Genomic DNA, 24,464 nt, shown 5'->3' on the forward strand with positions numbered 1-24,464 from the left:
CTAATTTCATTCATTATGGGGAAATATTGCATGATTGTTATAAGACCCTAGCATAACTTACAGGTGACGTGACGTAATGTAAAGCGATAAATTTTCGGAGTATGATCCAGTCGTCCGAAATTTACAATTAAATGATATGATTCATCATAAGAGTTTTTGATTATTCATTCTTGATTGCACATCACATAGTGGTAGAAACACCTCCTGTCTAGATTTAAGACTGCAAACTTCAAGACAAGAAAGGTCAACTGTGGGGGTGTAAGTGAAATATATAGATCGCGATTAACAGTGACTTTTTTTGAAGATTATGATCTATTTAAATATGCGTGTTCTCGGGATATGAGGAATGTTAAGACAGAACCTGAAGTTCGTAACTTTGAAAGTACAGTGGCACTTAAATATGTGAATTCCCCTGTTGAATATGTATATATATATAAGGCGATGTGGAATGTCACCTCGTGAATAAGATAATTGAGGCCACATGTAAGCTGGTATATGATGTTACGCTGAGAATGTTAATGAGTCGAAGAGAGAGATTGTCTTTGTGATGATATGAATATTTAAGAATAGCAGGTAAAGTATGAGGATTGCTCTGCGGGTAAGAAAAACAAGGAACGAGCGGGCCGACCCGTCTGTCTGACAGTTTTATGAGGGAATGATCAGGGGAGGCTCTAGCGAAGTTTGTTTGCCACTTCGTGGAGGGAGACACATTGGGTTCGCTCTTTTCTTCCTCTAGTATAACGGAGACATGCATAAATTAAGAAAACAACACCGTCGCATAGATCCCCAATTTCACAGATGAATGAAATCCTCCCACCTTTCTATTGTTTTACTATAGTAAAAACCGCTATAGGGTTTTCAGGTTGTGACACCCCCCACACGTGGAAGTCCTTGGGTTCAAATCCCAGACTCTGGCGAGGATTTTTGCCCACCAGTGGCAAATGAGATGGATCGTGCCAAGATCCTGTTATCTGCAGGGAGATGCAATGCAGGGTGTTATGTTATTTCTTCTAGTGAGTGTTTATCATGTGTCATATGATGTAAGATATTGGTTGTTGATTGCTATGTTCATTGTTTATAGGAACATCGTTGAAATGTCATGTGCTAATATTAGTGTATAGATAATCCCAGTGAAGCAGACGTTATGAGGGAGTACGATAAGTTAGACTCGGTCATTAACGTAGACAATGCGACACAACTATCATGTGTTTAGAATGCGCTCAAGAATGTTGTAGTAAAACTCAGCTAACATGATCTCAGGTCATCGTGATATATAAAATGAATGATAAATTGAGTAAAATAATTGATGCCGTAAAGGAGATATGCCTTTGTGAAAGATATGTGTAAAGTGTTGTACTAGGATGTATAATAAGGTTTTCCGTGTGTTAAATAGTTCTGAAAGAGGACCCCCTTTCGATATATTCTCAGTGCTTTGAAGATTATAAGGCGATAGATGCGTATCTGAGATAGACAGAAAGAGACATCCAAAGCTCAAACCTAATTTTTGAATTAATGTATTGCATAGATATAAATATCTCGGCGTATCTTTATGTAGCGTATTATACAAGTGTTTCCTTAGCTAATTAAAAATATTTGCGCATTCTTGTTCTAAAAGTCAATGCCCAGAGCAATGCTGAAGGGAAAACCACAAGTAATGCATCCCTATGGTAAACTGGAGCTGCGACCTGAGGGTGAGTTCGAAAGTAGTATATTCGTATTCCTCTGATATCCGAGACTCTTCCTCCCTACTTAGAATTATATAGTTTAAGCCCCTTTCCGGACATACCACATACCCAAGCTCTTGAGCCAGCCGAGAACAGACTCAAGTCTACGATTCCAGGGACTGTTCGAGGGTCTCATCAAAGAAATCCTTTCAGCCACTTGATAAGCCAATTAAGATAAATTATTATGCACTGGATCCCTGGACAGGTGCACAAATAGATGATTTTGGTGGCGTTTAGTAAATTCACAGAGGCTTGCAGACTGAATACTGAAAGGCACAACAGTCTATAGTGAATATGTGTGTATATAGTATGGCCTCAGCTACCATGTGCAGACATGTTAATTTGACGCCATCTGGTCTCTACTCGTCAGTTTCGACGTTCCGTTTCACTCTAGACCTACTAGACGGCAAAGTAAATCGAATCTCTCTTGGGCATCTATAGCTGATGTTTTAATGAATTTTGTCGGGTAAATACCAAATGTGTCACCAGAGATCTTTTACATGCTGACATCGTACGACATGGAGTGTCGAATGGACTTTTTTCCGCCCTTCAAAATTCCGCCGACCTCTGTCTTGTTTCAACCCGGTATCTAGTAATCCGGAGGCCAACACTCTACCACTCATCCACAACATCAGAGATTCATACCACTTGCTATTATGTTACTTATATGTTACCCACGGCTTTGACAGGTCATTGTAAACTCACCAAGTAATTCAGATAGTTTTTGAGCTGTTTACAGGAAGACAGAACAGTTTGATAGACGTTAGCTTTTGTTACGATCTCCGCTACCGCTACGTATACATCCTACCTTCGCATGCTGGTTTTCGCCGATCACGCCGCCACTGCTTCATTCACTCTTCTGCTATGCTCACCTGTCGCCTGCCTACTCTGTTCATCACGTGATCCTGACGTCATCTTCTTCTCCACGCACCGCCTCCTCTACCTGTGTGTGTGCTTGCGCTAACCTCTATTTGACACGTGATTATGACGTTTCTGGAATATGCTGGTTTTTAACTTCTCTATTCTTCTCGATGTTTCTGTACGATTATATAATCTCGCTCCACCGCTCAAAACATTGAGTCTGGCTTCGTTACGGAGTGGTGGAAGCAGCCATACTACTGCTACGTTCGATATTGTCATTTACCATCTGGACTGTTATTTTCTTCAGGTTATCCGGTGAGCAAGTTTTATCATAATGTTATTTGGACATTAAATTCTTCATTGGGCCATCTGCCCCACTTGAACTTTACTTTGGCCAGCTTATTACGGCATCAAATATATATGCAAGACATTATTTCGACTAAAACCTTCCCTACACGAACTGTACTACAGACAATGGAATTTTGAAATCACAATATCTATTTCCTTGGACCATCGTTACCTTTTGGTATAATGTTTATTTAACACATTCTGCAGCGTAACTTCACCCGGCGAAGAGAATCCCTTTCCCAGTTCAATCCCTAGTTCATTTTTATCCTTTTTCCTTCTTTTCACTTTTTCTTTCAGGTTGCTTCCTCTATATCGACTTATATTATTCTTCATTGTACCCTTTATACTTATTCATACGGTTTTGATGTTTTATATTGTAAATGTGGCACATTTTCCTTGTCTTTCAAGGTTTACTCTATATATTTCAGTCTAGCAAACTCTTGTCTGCGATTTACTAAACTTGTTGAAAAATGTTTACTGTTTTTATTATCTGTTAAATACTTATCCCGTTTGCTTTGTTAAATTCGAGATTTTCTTGTTCCTGTCACTTTCTCGTGGTCCTATTCCTTCTCACTGCGCAAATTCTGCTGTAAATTATTATTCTTATTATTATGATTATTATATCGTGCTGCTTCTTCTACCACGTATATGTTTGAGCTATCAACTAATATTGTATACTATTTTATCTCTGCTTCGTATGTACCTACGACGATAGCTGAGGGTATCTGTATTATTCCTGAACACCCTCACTACCACTATATTGATAATCGGGCCCCTCAGAACAGTAGGATAACAGAGCAATCTCACCTCATTATGATAGCAAACTTCTTCTCTCATCTCACTTTGTAAACATAGAATATGAAGAATAATATGACTTTTAGTTGAGATCGTAATGGATGAAGACGGGTATTTATTGTTAATAAGAATGTTACAAATACAGTGTTCTAAGGCTGCGAAACATGGGCACCTACGGGTATGGACCGACACTAACTCGAATATTTCGAAATGAGAGTTTTGCTATGGATCATGCGGCCTATTAAGATACAGGAGGGTGTAAACAGTGAATGAAAAGGAAATTTGTGATATTGTGAGTAGATACTTGATCACAAACATTTTGAGAAGGGGGTGTACTCAGTGGGTTGTTCTAAAAGTCAATGCCCAGAACTATGCTGGAGGGAAAACCACAAGTAATGCAATGTAACTGTTCGCTCTCCTCATCTTAACACTTGGGGAGACGAAAGTTAATACCTGGGGACACATGAATATAAATATAAACTATATATGGCTTGCCCGCAAATTTAAATTAAACAAAACTGTAAAGCAAAATTTATATTTACTAGCATAGAGACATACTTAAATCACAGGGGTAGGATTTTAAATAATTAACGATTAAGTATCGCTTAAAGAAAGAAAATTAACGCAATATAAAATACAAATGAATTTATTATACAAAAAAATGAGGTGAATCGTTAAATTTCCTTTAAGCGTGGAGGGGTTTAAGAATTTACGTTACTGAAATTAACTGTTGCTTGCTTTATCTAATTGAAGCTCACCAATTGCAGTTTCCGTTGTGGTCATCTATTTTCCGTGGTTACTCGTTCCCCTTCTCGTTGTAGAATTGGCTCATAGACATCCTTCCTTCCTTCTGTGATGTGATTTAGGCTATCTGGATTAGCACTCCCTAATTGCCTAGTCTTTAAATTAGACATTGGCTATGAATTGTGATATGAAGGGATATGAATTGTGAATTGTGAAAATTGGTCAGCGTTGATCGTTGGAGGAGAAAATTCAGGGATATGAATTGTTTCATGTTAGCAGAAATCTCAATCCAACTTAGCTAATCTACTAATATTATACAGACTTGTACCAAATGCCATGGACTTGAACTAAACGTAGTTCTTCGTCCAGAATAATTACTGAATATCTCACAAGCAGTAAGCTTGTTTCGTCTCACGCAGATCCGACAGCATCACGGCAGCTTAGTACTGTGTCGAAGCGACAACACACTGTAACGAAAATAACTGTTTCGAAGCGAGCACTCACTGTCTCAAAAATCAATAAAGTAGTTGACGTTCCCGTAGTGATGTGTGTGTGTCGAGGATTGCTCCGCACTAGATAATATATCGCCGGGATCTCCCCACTCTTGGTAACAGCTCAACACCAAATCTCAATACAACGAAGCATCTGATTCGTAGATCGCATTATTATCTCCCTCTCTTCATTCTACACAAGTAACCAGTAGGCGTGGAGATGATGTAGTATCCAAGCATGCTAGCCTTGCACGCGGGTAGCTGTGTAGTGTCTTTTGCTCATGAGTTTAACCCAGTGACTCATCCAACTTCACCGCTTCAAGAATAACTTTTCCGTGTACACAAGTATGAGATGAAATGACAACAACTCTGTCTCAACATTGACCATATTTACAATACATAATGAATTCCTATCCTACGTAATATAATAATTGAAATAATAAATGATGTTCTAATATATACAATGTGATTCCAAAAGCCTTATTTACAAATGATTGAAGTAAAATAAATATGTCATATAAATAATTGCCGATGGTGGATAATCTTGATATCGAGTGATATCGCGTAAAAGTATGTCTGGAGAAGCCTGGATGGTTACAGCATCCCTATGGTAAACTGGAGCTGCGACCTGAGCGTGAGTCTGAAAGTGTTCTAAGGATGTTGTGGGTTACTGGAGATTGGATAAGGTAATCGCAAAATCAGTAGAGATAGAGGCAACTTGTTCAGGTCTGTTTTCCTTGTCATTTAACGTCTCAGCAACCTACGTTTTACAACGCCAATGAGGCACGAAAAGCCTAGAACTAAGGAAGGAAACAACTGTAGCTTTAATCGAGGTACAGCCCCAGAATTTTCCTGGTGTGAAAATGAGAAACCAAAAAATAACCCATCTTTAGTGCTGCCGATAGTGGTATTTGAATCCACCATCCACAGAATGCAAGTTAACAGCTACATATTTCGAAATCAGCAGCCAAATCAACTTGTTAAACCGGCGCTGAATTTTGATGATGATGATGATGATGATGATGACGACGACGACGATGATTTTGAAATATTTGTAATCATTGTACTGCGGCAGGCTAACATTTTTATTTTGTGATTTCCTCTTCAAAAATCATTAATTGACGTGGTTTCGTCATGCAATGTACGGATACATAGCTAAATGGTTAGCATGCTGGCCATTGGTCACAGGGGTCCCGGGTTTGATTCCCGGCAGGGTCAGAAATTTTAACTACGGGAGCTGGGTGTGTGTGTCGTCTTCATCATCATTTCATCCTCATCGCGACTCGCAGGTCGCCTACGGGCATCGTACACTCCCGCCACTAAAAGCCATACGCCATTTCATTTTTTTGTCATGTACTGTGTTATGATGCCTTTACTGGCAGGACCTAGTGTTTACAGTGCACTAAGTCTTCTGGTATGGGCTAGAGCAATTTTGTTACTTTCATTGATCTGTCTCTGTCTTATCCTTGGCTTTGACAAAATGAAAGTGACTGAGGTATGAGCGGTGCTAGTAATGCCATTCTTTACGCAGCCAGTCCCTGCTATGAATGGTGTGAAAATATTGCTCATAGGGTTGGTTGGTGCATGTATTTCAGTGGGTTTGGCAGACTGATATGTAATAGCAACTTCTGGCTCGGTGAGGAAGGCAACGGGAAACTACCTCGCTCCTCATTTCCCTAGTACGCCTCTTCAGTGATGCCTAGGCCATCTATGACAGCTCATGTCGGAACTGTTGAGGATCCAACCAACCTTCGGGCTGATGACTAAACATGCATGCATACTGTGTTATGAAAGTTTGCAAAATACTGTAGTTTTGACATTTTTGGATGTATCAGTTGTTAACAAAAATAAACTTCCCTTCGTGGTATCCAACTATGCGGTCCGAAGCTTGACTCTTCGGCATACGTTGTAGAAGTGGAAAATGAAATGGCGTATGTCTTTTAGTGCCGGAAGTGTTCGAGGACATGTTCGACTCGCCAGGTGGAGGTATTTTGATTTGACTCCCGTAGGCGACCTGCGCGTGATGATGAAGATGAAATGATGATGAAGACGATACTGTGACCGTTCGTGGGACGCCTAACTCGGAGATAATAAATTTTATAATTTCGCTCGACTAGTATTCAGGGATTTACATGATCCTCCACTCAGGGCATGGCCCTTCGGAAAGGAAGCGGTCACATCCTATCAATAATTAGTCCGATAATAATCTGACATCAGTTTCAAGATAATAGGTTCATTAAAACTAAGCATAAATGAATATTTGCAATGAGAAATTGGAAGTATAATAATTTTAATAAAATGAAATTAACTGGCTACAACTGAACAACTGAATATGCAACGTAAAAAAAAAATATATTAACTTTGTGCATCAATACCGCACCGTATTAAAGAATCAAGTCCATCTTGAAAAATAATTGTCAGTCATTAAGTTAAAATCACATCATTACGCAACACTGTTTCATTTAAATAAATATAAATTGATATAATGGAAAATCAGCAATTTCAGTCACAAATCGTTCATCTTGTTTGTTCATTTCTGACGTATTACTAGACGAACCTGTCCTCCCTGCTCTACTTCTCTTATTACTTCATTATAATTACCTAACTAACTGAGTAATAACTTGAATTTTCTAACAGCGCATGATAAACACCGAAAATCCATCAAATACATAATAATATCAGTGCTCCATAATCAATTAACTGCATGTCTCCGTCCAACCAACGGCATCATGTGGCTGCACCTGAAAAGGTACTATCTACTGACATAAATAAGCAAACTATCAAGTGCCAGACGATCTGCGTTGCATCGGCTCCATTCCATCCTGCTGAAAATACTTCTACAGCGCTGACTTACTACATCTAGCAATACCACAAGTTGATCTACAGTACAGGTGACAATAATCTCACAATATAATTATCGTTCGAGTAGCTTGTCGAAGATCCTACTCGTATATTCATAAATACATTCCGCTACCCATGTGATACTAAATTAAACTCATGTCAGCTCGCATGCCTAACCAAACTCTTCGAAAAGCATTCAAACAACGCTACGAAACACGCTCATCTAATAAACTCAAATATACGCGGCGGAAATATCTCTCAATACTATTATCCTAACCATTGGCCATCTCAAAGAATTAAATTACTACCGCAATTCACCACTCAATAAATCATTCTCTGCTTATACCGTCAACTATACCTTTAAATGACCCTACATATTTTACGCTACACAATGTCCACCACATAATGAGAACAATCATCATTCCCTACATAAATGAGCTAAATATCTTGAAGAGCTTCGCTATTATTCATACAACCATCACTGAGTCGATCACTAAACATATCACAACACTCCGCGGAATTATACATTATCATAAGATCACCACTTCAAATATTTCACACATCAGCACATCAAAACTTACATGTGGCATTCAAGATCACACACGCCTTATAACTGTTCCACAAACACCGAAAACAACGCAGGAAAGATCGCCTAACCCTAGTATTCACCAACGGAAAACGATATTCTAATATACGTAGTAGCATTACATGACGTTACCAACACCGTTAGCACGTTAGAACATTCAAGTCATTTCATTTTATATCACCTGTGTGACATTTAAAAAAAATCTACTTCTACTATAAGCATCTACAAGTAAACAAGAAGGGCAAGGTTCGACTACTCATCTGACTTCTTCGTTTTTCCATGGGTATTGGTCGTCAGGTTATTTCTTCAGCCATCTCATTCTTTTCGGCAGAGCGTAGATCCACCAGGATCCTACTGGTTTACTCGGACATCTCTTCTATATGAACTTCCTTATTCACAAATATAGTCAACATCTTGAGTTCAACCTGAAACTTGAACAGAATGGTTAGATTGAATTCGTACAGATTTTTTTAATCCACTGTTATAGATTAATACTGGCCTGTGCAAATTTTATATCGCCCAATGCTATACTTAGTTTGTAAACGTATTTAGGCCTCAACTTCTTAAATTTTATGAGCTTTAATTCGCATGCAATGGCTGAGCTTTCTATTGCTTCACGATCCTTTTTGTACTATTCAAGAATTGACATTTAAAAACAAAATCAAACTTCATTATTTCAATAAAAAACGAGGCTGCTTTTCATAAACTACATGACTACGATCCTGACTGCTTTACATCTGACTTTGACATTGAGGAAACGTTATCTTAGAGATTCACAAAGGAATGCAGGCTACCGTTGTTTATTCTTCTCCACCTGACATACGTCATACCACACGCCTGTTTGATAATTAACTGTATATAATTCCGGCTCAATCCATGGCCCCCTTGACGTCTGTTATACTAGATGTGATGTCTGGCCGATTTTCTTCTCAACTGTTACTGCAAGTATTTATTGATACCCGCTTGTGACTACACGGTTTTACACGCGGTCCGATGTGTACCACGGGGTTCCGAGCTTGATCTATCGATTCTCATCCATAAGATCTACTATCAATTCGCGAGTTGTGTCGGCTCATATCTTACGAATATATAAATTCGCCGCACATCAATAATTTATTTTACCACCATGCCGTCCACATGCATTTATCATTCCTATGACCTTCAATGACTCCCTGACATGTAATTGCACGTCATTGGAAGGTCATAATACATACAACCAGCCCCTGTGCCAGCGAAATTAACGAATGATGGTTAAAATTCCCGATCCTGCCGGGAATCGAACCCGGGAACCCTGTGACCAAAGGCCAGCACGCTAACCATTTAGCCATGGAGCCGGACGTTGTAGCGCTGAAAGTAGCCGATTGAATACCTGTGGTGACGGTGACAGTTCGCATCAGTAATACTCGTCCATGTCAGTAGAGAAATTAGATCAAAGTATAAAAACTAAAATCAAAATTTGCACGGTTTGAGCGAGATTAGCTGTCGGTGATGGTAAATGATCGACCTCCTAATCAGTTCATATGAACAATATTGAATTACTCGTATGTAATATTTTAATTAGATACAAGCGGGGTTTGAGAAATAATCAATTCATATCTTATATGGACGTAAATTTGGGTATTCAAATTAATTTGATGGACATTTTAGTCATAACAAAAATTACCTTACGTTCTTTAAATATGTTCAGATAACGGACAGAAAAATACATCATTTGATCCCCAGGTCATAAACGTCAGGCTATGCGGTGTTAAAATACGAAAGAGAAACAGCAGATAGGTCATACTGTAGCCGCAGGACCTCTCAAACGCCCAAAATCTCACTCGTGCAAATTGAGGCGCAGAGTTCCCGTGCACAGTGCATAGGTCCTGCTCGGCTCGGCTCGGACCAACGCTTCGTCTCTGGGCTACTCGGCTAAGCTCGGCTCAAGTCGGCTCGGATTTGGAGCGCTACGGAGGAAGTGAGGAAGAGAGACACAGGCGGAGCGAGAGAGACAGGCGTGGGGAAAGAGGTAAACAGCGCTATTGCTCCATATCGAGGAGTGGGGGTCTGCACTCTGGTCAACCAAGCGAAGTCGTCTTTTGCACCAGGTCCATGCACTCTGAGAGGCCCTACTGTAGCGTATTCAAAGGGAGGAAATTAAGAGAACATACCATTACAAACTAGCTCTGTGCCATAACTTCAATCAAAAGCATAAGGTTGTGAACAAAACTATGGAAAATCAAGAAAAAAGTACGAACGTCAATAGCCACATAGGCGAGAAAATTACATTGAGGAGTGTACGAGGAGTTAATTACGTTCCGGAAGATGTCAATTATCGCGGGACACGGTCTTGCTTGAACAGCCGGCCAAGCAGGTTGTCTGGCCGGTCCGCTGCTAACTTGACGAGGGCAGTAATGTGAGTGTTTGTTTACTTGTGATTTAAACGCTTGGAAGAGTAAAGCTAGGCAAAATGGCATGGAAAATTACATGACGAAACGCACTGCGACAAGGAGCGAAGGAAACCAACAAATCCTGAAGCTCACTAGTGGATAGAAGACGTTCTAAATGTATGTGATCATCAACTATAACCATCCAACTAGTCGGAAAAGAGAATGCAGCCTATCTAAAATTTAATGACGAGAGAACCTATCAAAAGTAACTTACATAAATTTGTTTGTTTCATTACACGATTAATAAATATGGCGTGTGAAGTACCGAACGAGTGGGTGGAATATGTACTCCAGAATTATGGAAAAGTACGTACAACAGATATAAAACGAGATGTGGTTAAATATATATCGCTATCGAGATGATCGAGGAATAAGTGTATATCAGAAGTCACTGACAAACCTACTCCTTCAACCCTCAATGTAGTGAGATATGAGGCATGTGTAATCTATCCTGGACAGGAGCAAAACTTTTATTATATTCGGGCTAATAACTGTCGCACTAGATTCACTAAAACCAAAACAACATTGGTATTCGGCGATCTATTCAAACTTTCCTCTTTTAACTGCCAATGATGAGATATAGGACAAACTGTCGATCGTGCGGAACAGTGTAGAAACAATGCTTATGTAAACGTTGGAAGTGATAACCTGTTCGTACTAAGTCAGTTATTAAACTGCAATCAATAGGGAAGCTTCCTGCTGCTTGTGAAATGAGAGGCAGATTTCAAGATTTACCTCTTTTACAATGTGTATGAACTATCTCGGAGCATCAACCGCTAGGAGAGGAAAGAATACTTTCAATCAAAATATACGTAGCTTTTATGGCGACGAGGGTATAGGAAAAGGCTAAGAGTGGGAAGGAAGCTGCCATGGAACCTCGTTGAGGTACACCCTCAGCATTTGCCTGGTGTAAAAATGGGAAACTACGCAAAACCATCTTCAGGGCTGTCGACAGTGGGGTTCGAACCCACTATCTTCAGAATACAAGCTTACAGTTGCACGACCCCAAACGCACGGCTATCTCGCGCAGTAATACCTATATTTATTTCGCTCCTGGCCTACGAATTACGTTATGAAGGATGACTTTAACTGTGTATTGCATGAAACAGATTGAATAGCCCCTTAAGCCAATTAGGAACTTGCAAACTCGACTGTAGTTACAGAGTGTGTGATGTTGGAATGCTAAATCATTATACGCCAGGATTTACTTTCCTTTCTTTAAATTCGATGGCAAGACTGTCATGTTCCGCAAAATTTAGCTGGTAGAAGATTTATTTTTCTCCTTAATCTGTTTACCCTCCAGGGTTGGTTTCTCCCTCGGACTCAGCGAGGGATCCCACCTCTATCGCCTTAAGGGCAGTGTCCTGGAGTGTGAGACATTTGGTCGGGGGATAACCTGGGGAGAATGACCAGTACCTCGCCCAGGCGGCCTCACCTGCTATGCTGAACAGGGGTCTTGTGGGGGTGATCGAAAGATTGGAAGGGATAGGCAAGGAAGAGGGAAGGAAGCGGCCGTGGCCTTAAGTTAGGTACCATCCCGGCATTTGCCTAGAGGAGAAGTGGGAAACCACGGGAAACCACTTCCAGGACGGCTGAGGTGGGAATCGAACCCACCTCTACTCAGTTGACCTCCCGAGGCTGAGTGGACCCCGTTCCAGCCCTCGTACCACTTTTCAAATTTCGTGGCAGAGCCGGGAATCGAACCCGGGCCTCCGAGGTGGCAACTAATCACACTAACCACTACACCGCAGAGGCGGACATTTTCACTTTCATTTAATGAAAGACTACAACGGCGGTAGATAATCTCTCATATTGAAAGTGAAAGACCCAGAAGGACAGGAGTACACAAAATAACCGACAACTAGACAGGCTTTCGATTCATTTTATACACAATTTTAATGCTGAACCTACCAAATGCAAGGAAAATAATTTTTTCTGTGATTTAAGCCAGAGCTCAGACAAAAGAACAATTCAGGCCTTGAACAACCCATAACCAAAGAGATGGTTTTAACAGCGACGCGTCAAGGCAAGATCTCGAAAACTGCTGAGATCTTTATCTCTCCAACGGATTTGGGCTGTCAAACATAGTTCTATTATTATTCTGATATCTTGTACAAGTAATAGCCGGCCCCGTGGTGTAGGGGTAGCGTTTCTGCCTCTCACCCGGAGTCCCCGGGTTCGATTCCCGGCCAGGTCAGGGATTTTTACCTGGACCTGAGGGCTGGTTCAAGGTCCACTCAGCCTACGTGATTAGAATTGAGGAGCTCTCTGACGGTGAGATAGCGGCCCCGGTCTAGAAAACCAAGAATAACGGCCGAGAGAATTCGTTGTGCTGACCAGACTACACATCGTAATCTGCAGGCCTTCGGGCTGAGCAGCAGTCGCTTGGTAGGCCAAGGCCCTTCAAGGGCTGTAATGCGATGGGTTTTTTTGTGTACAAGTAATACCATTGCCTTCAACGTTTACTCGACCGATACTATCGCTGCCTAAGAATCAATACCTCGTATCTCACAATGCTCTTCCTGTCCATTACTTTTCCTAAGACTGGTCACACCTCCAAGCCCCGCAGGTGTATATGTCGTGCAGACATACATCCCTACAGTACTGTATGGTGAGGTTCATCTTTCTTTACACGTAACCACAGGAAACGAACACAACGAAAATTATTATGATGGATTGTGTATCTACAAGTGGCTGGGAAGCGTGTCCTGTCTTAAGAAACATAATGATTTGGAAGAATATTGTGAGATAGAAGGTAGCCTGATGATTCTTAGGTGAGTGATTTTCCAGGGTACATTTGGAATGAAAATATCTTCCTAATACCGACAATCACCCCATATCTTTAGCCGGCTATTGGTAGTCTTGGGCAGATAAATATCATAATTAAAACGCTAAGCTCTCTTCTTGAATCGTGGAAGAAAAATACAAATAAAACGGTGGAAATTCTCGCCGGCTTGGTTGAAACATTGGTCTCTGTGATTGATTTCCTCAATGCACCAGATCTTCGGAATGTCCCACCAGCCCTAAAGAATGTCCGCAATTATCCGCAAGAATGGTGCTATCTGGCGGAAGATAACTTAGTACCAGAACTATTAACTTCTTCTTAATCTGTTTACCCTCCAGGGTCGGTTTGTCCCTCGGCCTCAGCGAGGGATCCCACCTCTACCCTCCTGGAGCTTCAGACTCTGGGTCGGGGGATACAACTGGGGAGGATGACGAGTACCGCGCCAAGGTAGCCTCACCTGCTATGCTGAACAGGGTCCTTGCGGGGGGAGGGGAAGATTGGAAGGGATAGACAAGGAAGAGGAAAGGAAACGGCCGTGGCCATATGTTAGTTTCCATCCCGGCATTTGCCTCGAGGAGAAATAGGAAACCGTGGGAAACCACTTCCAAGATGGCTGAGCTGGGAATCGAACCCACCTCTATTCACTTAACCTCTCGAGGCTGAGTGGACCCCGTTCCAGCCCTCGTACCTCTTTTCAAATTTCGTGGCAGAGCCGGGAATCGAACCCGGGCCTTCGGGGGTGGCAGCTAATCACGCTAACCACTACAGCACAGAGGCGGACACCAGAAATATTAACACGCCGGAGTTTTGCTAATTTATTACGTCTATCCCCTTCATCACATATGAAATTATTTCAACAAATCCCTCCAAACACTGGCTTTCCACAACTCTGGGAAAACATTAGTGCTTCTCGCTGACCAGAAATAGTGCAATATACTGGCATATGGTAGTCCGTGACATTTACGAATAAAAATGCGGCTATTCTGAATAAGAATGATCGATTCGGACAGTTGTTCATGCTGTTCTCAAGGTAACTCTCTATCTCACAGACTGGCATCTTATCTGAGAATCAGATCTGTGTATCAACAGGCAAAAACATCCTTTCAACAGATAAACATCCTAATTAATAGACATGATATACTTATAAGACCAGATTACCTCATTACACCAAGGAAAGACACGATTCTACACTCTGGATAATTGGACACACCGTCCATTTTATAGTGAAGTCTGACGGTCAGCTAGATAAGGAACTTCACAACGTATACCTGAAGAAAACAAGATGGAAGATGGGTGTTCCCCTAGTTAACGATGTCCATTGACATTATATAAGTTATTTGTAATAATTAAACTGTTTGGAACAGTAGTTGACGAAAGTGCAACGTGAAATACAGAAAAATTGGCAGACTTAATGTGTCGTGTACAGATACAAATTAAAACACAGCACAGTTATGATCTGATCTACTGTACAATGCTCTGTAAAAATATTTTGAACCACTACCTACGGATATTCAACATTTGAATGTAACAAATAGAGGTAAATAGATTAAAACAGGTAGGACTGTCCGTATTTGAATTATGACGTTTCTTGTAAGAATACAGGATGACATACAATCTGTAATTTGTAATATTTTGGTAAATAAATCTAAAAATAACGTGGGGAAACAGCCCCGAAAGGCCATGGCTTACCAAGCGACCGCTGCTCAGCCCGAACGCCTACAGATTATGAGGTGTCGTGCGGTCAGCATGACAGATTCTCTCGGCCGGGTAAATACGAATAAATCTATTTTTATAAAAAAGATTAAATTTACACAAACCGAATTTTAAAATGATCAGAGGTCCATGTATATGAATGAAGGGGGATAAGCAGTAAATAGCTCGTAGTAATGAAGAGAAGAAAGTTATTTACCAGCCATAAATACCGCAGGAATATATATATTTACAATTTGTTTTCCGTCGCACCGACACAGATTGGTCTTTTGGCGACGATGGGAGAGGGAAGGCCTAGGAGTGAGAATTAAGGCACAGCCCAGCATTTGCCTGGTGGGAAACCACGGAAGATCATCTGCCTACAGCGACCCGGTTATCGGCTCCGATCTATAACACTACGAGTAATGGTCGAAAGGAATCGTTGTGCTGAACACGCGTCACCTCGTAATCTGCAGGCCTTCAGGCTGAGCATCGGTCACATGGTAGGTCAAGGCCCTTCAAAGCTCTAGAAGTATGGTTTGGTGTATCATTTCTCAATTTAGATAATAATCAATGTCGCTAATTTGTGATTTTTCTATCAGTAAATATAGCTGTAAGTTTTTGCACCGTTACCTAAATAGTACCAGCATCGTAAAAGTTACATCAACAGTAGATACCGCCATCTTGCGTATGTAACTTTTTCAGTATGTATACAGAACAAGACGTCTTAGAGATTATGTTTTTTTCTTTTTGTTCCAGGAAAAGTAATGAAAAATGGTAAAATTTTTCATTTTCTAATATGTTGTCTGGGAAGGCGAAGAAAAGTTGCAAGTAGAAACATTTTGTAATATTTCTTGCAATATGTGTGTGTAATGTCTGCGAGACCAAATACCTGTCTTCAAAAGGTCACCCATAATAACAGTTTTTATATTTCTTAACAGTAGAATCACTACAGGAGCCGGAAGAGCATCTCTTAACTCAGGAATCACTGAACAGATTTTTGTGTGATTTTTACTGTTGTATAGAGGATCTCTGGGGGAAGGTTTCGATATATTTAATATTGAACTCTGATGAAAGCAAGCCGAGTGGAAACGGGCTCTTTGAAACTCGAAGAAAATAACGCCACGCAAACATTTTCCCAGCTTATGCTGCCTAAGCAGTTTAAAATATCTCCAAACTAAAATATGCGTGTGAATTGTTAAACAAAAAAGAAAATTCTACAAAAGAGTCCCGAAGAACAAATATCTACTGTATATTTGAAAGTTCGCCCACCATAGCAGTTATTTATTAACAATAGGAACCCTGCACTAGGTACGGAAAAACATTCCATAACTGGAGAATAGCACAACATAATTTTTAGTTGGTTTTCACTGTTGCCTAGAGAATCTTCCAAGGAAGGTTTTCGTGTATTAAATATTGAACTGTGATGAAATAAATCCGAGCAGTAGCGATTTCTGCCAGACAACTCGACGGAAGTGACGCTATACGAACAATTTTTCGATCTACGCTACCTATACCATCAACTATATCAACAAATGATGTAAATATGTAAGAATTGGTGAGCATGAAAAGTTATCGAAAAACGTCCGAAGGATTATATACCCTGTGCTGAAAAGTTTGCCCACAGTAAGCTTTTATGCTTGGTAACAGTAGAAAACCTGCACTAGGTACGAGTACATCTTCAGAGGATCGAATTAAGACTATAGAAACCGTTCAAAATGTCCTCAAACTATGTGCGTAAGAATTATCCAAGGTTTGAGGATGTTAACCTACGGATCACGATGAATGGCAATCCAATTAATAATATCTGCTTTGCTGATAATACCGTTGTATTAGCCAGTAACTTGCTGATCTTCAAATTATTATTAATAACATGGTAAGGATCAGTGCAGCTTTTGGACTGTTCGTGAATATTAAGAAGATCAAGCTGATTGTATTTTCAAAAACACCTAAACAGCCGTTGACTCCACAGCATAGACGTGCACGCCCGGCATGGTGCCGGGCTAGAGCGACTTGGATGAGGGAATGGCGGAACGTCGTGTTCTCCGATGAGTCACGCTTCTGTTCTGTCAGTGATAGTCACCGCAGACGAGTGTGGCGTCGGCGTGGAGAAAGGTCAAATCCGGCAGTAACTGTGGAGCGCCCTACCGCTAGACAACGCGGCATCATGGTTTGGGGCGCTATTGCGTATGATTCCACGTCACCTCTAGTGCGTATTCAAGGCACGTTAAATGCCCACCGCTACGTGCAGCATGTGCTGCGGCCGGTGGCACTCCCGTACCTTCAGGGGCTGCCCAATGCTCTGTTTCAGCAGGATAATGCCCGCCCACACACTGCTCGCATCTCCCAACAGGCTCTACGAGGTGTACAGATGCTTCCGTGGCCAGCGTACACTCCGGATCTCTCACCAATCGAACACGTGTGGGATCTCATTGGACGCCGTTTGCAAACTCTGCCCCAGCCTCGTACGGACGACCAACTGTGGCAAATGGTTGACAGAGAATGGAGAACCATCCCTCAGGACACCATCCGCACTCTTATTGACTCTGTACCTCGACGTGTTTCTGCGTGCATCTCCGCTCGCGGTGGTCCTACATCCTACTGAGTCGATGCCGTGCGCATTGTGTAACCTGCATATCGGTTTGAAATAAACATCAATTATTCGCCCGTGCCGTCTCTGTTTTTTCCCCAACTTTCATCCCTTTCAAACCATTCCTTCTTGGTGTTGCATTTGCTCTGTCAGTCAGTGTATTTTGGGACAGTAGGGAGTGAGCATTGCGATCCCAAGAACGAAATCTTATCCAAGATTGAGTAAGTCAAAAATTTGTTCAAACGTATGAGGGCCCTGTTCACCAGTAGAGATCTCAACATTCCGCTCCGAGTTCGCATGTTGCGATGCTTTGTTTTCCCTGTTCTTCTGTATGGATTTGAAGGCTGGACACTCTGTCATTTGCTGGAGAGGCGGAGTGAAGCTTTCGAAATACTTGTACAGAAGAATGCTCCGAATATCCTGGGTAGAAGGGAAAACTAATGAGGAAGTTGTCAACTTGTTAAATAAGTAGGAAGAGCTTCTAACATCCATCAAGAAACCACAGTTCAGGTACAGTGGGCGCATCATGGGAGGTGAACGATACGAACTTCTGCAACTAATCTTCGAGGAGAAAATTAAAGGGAAACAATCGGTGGGGAGACGGAGAAACTCTTTAGGCTAAAGACCTGCGACGCTGGTATGGACGAACTTCTCTTGAAATTTTTCGAGCCGCTGATTTTTTCCTAGGGGCTTTACATTGCACCGACACAGATAGGTCTTATGGCGGCGATGTGTTAGGAAAGGCCTAGGAGTTGGAAGAAAGTGGCCGTGGCCTTAATTAAGGTACAGCCCCAGCATTTACCTAGTGTGAAAGTGGGAAACCACGGAAACCCATCTTCGGGGCTGCCGACAGTGGGATTCAAACGCACTATCTCCCGGATGTAAGCTCACAGCCGCGCGCCTCTAACCGCACGGCCAACTCGCCCGGTGAGCCGCTGTTTTGCGAGTTAGCATAATCAATTGGATCGCCAACCTTCATAGTAAGACGGCGTCCTAAGGAGAAGAAGTTGACGATCAAAGATATTCAAATCTATTTCACTGCAGTCTTAAACTGATGCACTTTTTAGTTCTACTTAGCGACTTTTTCCTTTTTTACGAAACTGAAAGGATACAATATTCCTTCGATTCGCGTAACCTGGTAGGCGCGGGTGGAATTCAGAGTAAAATCCAGTAATGTATACATTTAAAATATGTGAGAAAAGTGATTTGTGCTGTGGCTTATCTACTGACATTCTACTCAGATAGCAGAGGCTATATACCAGTGTGAAATTTCCACCTGAAAATCTCGCTTTATATTCTAGGTGGAAAAAAGTAGAAGGTTGTATTAGACAAGTGGGATCGCCACTGCCTTCTTACTGGCAACTGTTGGAATCCTGATGTGGTATTAGGAAATAACCACCTCGTCTCTCTTGTTGGGAAGTGGTGGTGGTAGCGGTGGTGGTGGTGGAAGTGAAGATGATTAAGAGGAAGTACAACTGGGCAACTATCGTCTTTGTATGTGATTCTAGGTAAAACTGGGATCCCGTGGCTCTGATCACGATGTCAACCATAACATAGAACTTAAAGCTTACTTGATTTTAAAATCTATATTAATAAGAGTTTTGTCTGTACATTGCTCAGAATTTGAAAACCATGGTATTTCTGTATCGGTCATGTCCACAGTAACAAGGAAATGCACTTTTTACTTTTCCGTAATTTCTTTCTGTCTGTCTGCCTGTCCGTCCGTCTGTCTATCTGTATGTATGTATGTATGTATGTATGTATGTACACGCATCACGAGAAAACGACTGAAGAGAATTTAATGAAAATCGGCATGTGCAGTCGCGGGATGAGCCACTACAATCTAGGCTATAAATCATTTCATTCACACTAAGTGAAATGGTGGTTTAGAGGAGGGCCTACAATTTTGTTAGTGGTTTTATCGATAAATAATACATAACTAAAGTTATATAGAATTAAATTTTCGATCATTTATATCATACATTGTTACCGTACCGGCTTTGATAACACAGATACTCATGAATTTGTATTTTTGTTGTAAGTCTATATCAGCGCCGAGCCTCGAGAAAATGGGTTAACAGAATTCAATGATAGTCGGTATATAGAGCCGGAGAATAAGAAACTACTGTCTAAGTTATAAACATTTTTATTCACCCTGTATGAAATTGTAGTATAGGGGAAGGTGTCTAAAATATAATTTTTAAATACCTATGTTATTGGTCATATCGAAAAGAACTACATAACAAACGTTAGAGAGGATACAATTTCCGACCATTTATGTTTTATTCAATTTTACCGTACCGACTATGATAAGAGTGGTATTTCAGAGTCGGAAGAAAACTAAATGTGAAGGCCTACAATATTGAAAGAGCATAACATTGATCAATATTGACCATTGTTTGTGGTGATGTTCTTTGTCAATCAATCAATACTGATTTGGATTTAGGGCAGTCGCCCAGGTAGCAGATTACCTACCTGTTGTTTTCCTAGCCTTTTCTGTCTCTTATGCTGCCGCTCATCTCCGATAGATGGTATTACTGCTGCGTACTAAGTATAACAGTCTGACTGAATATTGGCGGGAAATCGCTGGGGAGTTAGAAGACCTTCTTCTTTAGCACGTCATTCCTCTGGTTCACACATTTTCTGATACCGTACTGCTGGTACGTAACTCACTGGTTCATTATAGTATTCCAGCTATTCGAACCCTACTCTGACGCGCTGTTTTGAATGAGCAGTGTGCACTCTTAAGACAGAGGCTCACTTAGTAGTAGTAGTAGTAGTAGTAGTAGTAGTAGTGGTAGTAGTATGACCTGGTCTAGAATGACAATTTAGGCATATTCCAAATTATAGCACCACAATTCACTAAATAACTCAAAATTCAACCCTCAAAAGAGACGTTTATTAAAAAGAGCTTCTTCCTCTTCACTTTTATTAAAATTCTACATTCATTTTATTCAAAATTAGCAGTGAAGAGGGGGTTTCTCCTCTGGATTGGAGGAAAATATTGCATCCAAGTCAGATAGATTTTTCTGCCGCCAGTGAAGTGAATTAATATTTTCCGACTCATCGGGTACTCCTAGGAAACAGATTAGTAAAAGGGCATTGTTTTTGCCCTGGGACTCTCCACTATTCGAACCCTCCCCCCAATCCGAAAAAATATTAACAGTGTTCATGGATCACGACTGTCTGCGGCCTGGTCATTCCAGCTCTGGAACTTTAGACTGTTCGATCGGCAGCGTAGTGCTGTTTGTTAAAAGTGAGAAAATGTGTGGTTTTTCATTTGGTCGAGTATTTCATGTAAAATCATTGCTTTTACTCGCGCCATTCCTACTGACGTCATTGGAATGTCCTAAGTTCATTTCAGTTGGGAAAACTACTAAGACAGTCTTTCTGAGGATGTAAAACGGCAGGTGGAGAGTGAGTGTCTGCCATTATAATGCAATTCCTCAACCTGATTGTGACTGATGATAGGCAAGCGAGCCTACCATTACAATGAAAATTCCCTAACGCAGTCTTCATATGAGAAAAGACGTTTAGTGATTTCTCCGTCGAGTTTCCAGGGTAAAGTTAGGAGCTATGCAATTTAATACAGTCTTGCTCACAACGTGTACACTACCTAACCTATAATTCTGTATACCAGGTAGAATTCCGTTGCGAAGCACAGGTACTTCAGCTAGTCAAATATAAAATCAACGAGGTTCTAGCTTCTCCAGAAATAATCTATGATAAGTTGGAGAAAGTTAATTTGGTATTTTATGCTATGGGGGCGTTTCATTCTCTATAGTGTATAACCTAAGGCTGGTTACACACACGGCGGATTTTTCCGAGCGGATTATTTTGGCCGAAGATTTAACCGTCGCCCCTGGGCAGAAAAATTTCCGTCGTACGGGTAGGTGTAGTTTAGTTTCTGAAACCAACTCACTTCCTAATCAGATGTTCAAATTATTGATTGCTTATGTAGTTTGAAATGAACAGAGAGCATCTTCCAAAGTTATTGTTATTCCATCGTCGAATGAAAAGGAGAAGGAAAAGTCGACTGATTTGTGTTCATCCAATTAATGAAAGGAGAGATGAAGTTGGCACTTTCTACACGTTATTTTAAGAGTTGAGGCAGGATGACAAGAAATTCTTCAATTATTTCAGAATGTCGATGACTTGCTTTGACGAATTACATGGCCGGTTGAAATGTACCATTTAGCGCAAAAATACCAAAATCAGCAACTGTATTCAACCAGTAGAAATGTTGACAATAACACTGAGGTATGTGCTAATAACTTACAAAGTTGAAAATAATATAGGATAAAATAAGAAGCAGGGATAATTATCTTCTAAAGATCTGTATTAAGAAACATTCTCAAGAATATATGAACTACAATAATACAATACAATAATACACTCCATACTTTTACAACTATATATGTACATCCATTGTACTTGACGAATTGAAGTAACTTGGTGTAAAACATCTTTCACTTTCTTCTTCGCCAACGAGCTCGGCAAAATGTCCAGCTACTGTGGTTTGTGGGTTGTGCTCTTGTGATAGGTGTGGAGCCAGAGTTGTGTATGTTCGAGAATTTTTTCTTGGTTGGCATGGTGGAGTTGTTAGTTCGTTCTGTGTGTAAACAGAGGGAGCTAATGGTGGGTCGTAAGGTGGGAGTTGTGGAGGATATGAGTAATTTGGAGCCATAGGGAAAGGTGGTTGAAGTGGTTGTGGAAAGGTTTGTGGTTAGGGATTGTAATACGTTGGTTGGATATGTTTCTGCAACTGTGAAGACGAATATGTACTGTATCCTTGATAGTGATGAAGTGCAATGTTTTGATTCTTGTCATGATTCTTGATATTGGAAACTACGCTAAGAGGCTCCACTTGGAAATGAAGCCACTCATCGCTGTTAAACTTCTCCGTATGGTGAAATAGACTGTTAAAGAAGGACATTTGGTAGTTCGGTGATTGTTTTTGACTAAAGGCTTTAAAATTTCAAAATCTACTTCATCCATTTTCTTGTGTTTCCTCCGTGGTTGACTAGGAAGTGCTGTTCCCTTTGTTGCATTAGTTAGGCCTTCTTCTTGCACTGTGTTATCTGTTTGTTGCGACGTGCCGTCATTGTTCTCTTCTACAATGAAACTCTCTGTGTTTTCTGCGTCTAGGTATATTTTCTTTAAAACCTGCAGTTCGTCATTGCATATGTATTTTCGTTTCCTGGTAGCTTGTGAGCCATTAAGTTTTCTTGCATTTAGCATGTTTTTCACCCTTGGCGAAAGCGTCACGTACATGTTTCCAACGTTTCATCACTTCATTACTTGCAAATAAATATGTAGCCTACCGTCTAAATGACATTGACTTTGCAATTATTTTTTAAAATTTTCAGATACCTAGCAAGTTGATGTACATTCACCGACCCTCATTATTCCTTTCAAGTAGGAATCTCAACGGTAAGGATGTTAGTTATGATGCTTGTCAAGTAGTGTGGGAGGTTATGAGAAATGAACGCATACCTCCCCTTACGAAAGAAACGTGGGAATCAGTAGAAAATGGATTTGAACCCAAAGCAAACTTTACCCATTGTATAGGGGCAGTAGATGGGAAACACGTCCGCATCGTGAGTCCAATAAAAAGTGGGTCTATGTATTTTAATTATAAAGACTACCATTCAATTGTGGTAATGGGCATTGCAGATAGTAAGTACCGATTTATTTTCGTGCATGCTGGTAGTTATGATAAGGACTGTGACTCATCGATATTTAAACAGACTCAGCTGTGGAAATCAATAGAAAGTAGTTTGAAAAATCTACCTGATGTCTAACAGGCACAAGAAGTCCGAAAGTGCCATACTTTTTTGTTAGTGACGCAGCATTTGGGCTACATAAATATTGTATACGGCCTTATGGTGGGAAACCTTTAACAGACGAAAAGAGAATCTTCAAATATCGGTTATGCCGAGCAATAAGTCACATAGAATGTGCCTTCGGTATCCTTAGCAACAAATGGAGAATATTCCATCGACCCTTCAATGTCCAACCACAATTTGCTAATGATATTGTTAAAGCCTGCATTATTCTTCATAATTATGTAAGAGAGAGAGACGGTTACATTGTTGATGATACAACGTCAATTGTAGGAATGGAAGATATACCAGGAGAGAACACTACAAGAGGAGGCTTCAGAGCAAACGATGTGAGAAACATTCTGTGTAGATACTTCGTTTCAAGTGTAGGAAGGGTTTCCTGGAAGATATCCAAGGTGCAAGGATATTTTCGAAAGCTTTTTCTTGTCATAATTTTTTTTCCAATTGTAAAACAACTCTAAACTATAGTCTTAACGCTAGCAATAAGATACAATCATAATTAAAATACCCAAGCATATATTAATATTTTTAAATAAACCCTTCTTCCAATTCGCAATGAGCAAAATTTATTTACAATTTATAAATCCGAGTTTTGACTTGACAATTTCTCAATTTTGAATAATAATAATAATAATAATAATAATAATAATAATAATAATAATAATAATAATAATAATAATAACAATAGGAACGACGTGCTCAGAAATACGTTTTCAATTGAACTATTCGAATAAT

At 40.5% G+C, this 24,464-nt stretch overlaps 1 pseudogene; it reads left to right on the forward strand.

The window, feature by feature from the left end:
* The window catches only part of LOC137498889 (uncharacterized), a 39,166-nt pseudogene extending 14,976 nt beyond the window's left edge, over window positions 1-24,190 (forward strand).
* Window positions 24,191-24,464: the final 274 nt, after the last annotated feature.

This window comes from Anabrus simplex, chromosome 1 (assembly GCF_040414725.1).
Source record: "Anabrus simplex isolate iqAnaSimp1 chromosome 1, ASM4041472v1, whole genome shotgun sequence".
NCBI classification, from domain to species: domain Eukaryota; kingdom Metazoa; phylum Arthropoda; class Insecta; order Orthoptera; family Tettigoniidae; genus Anabrus; species Anabrus simplex.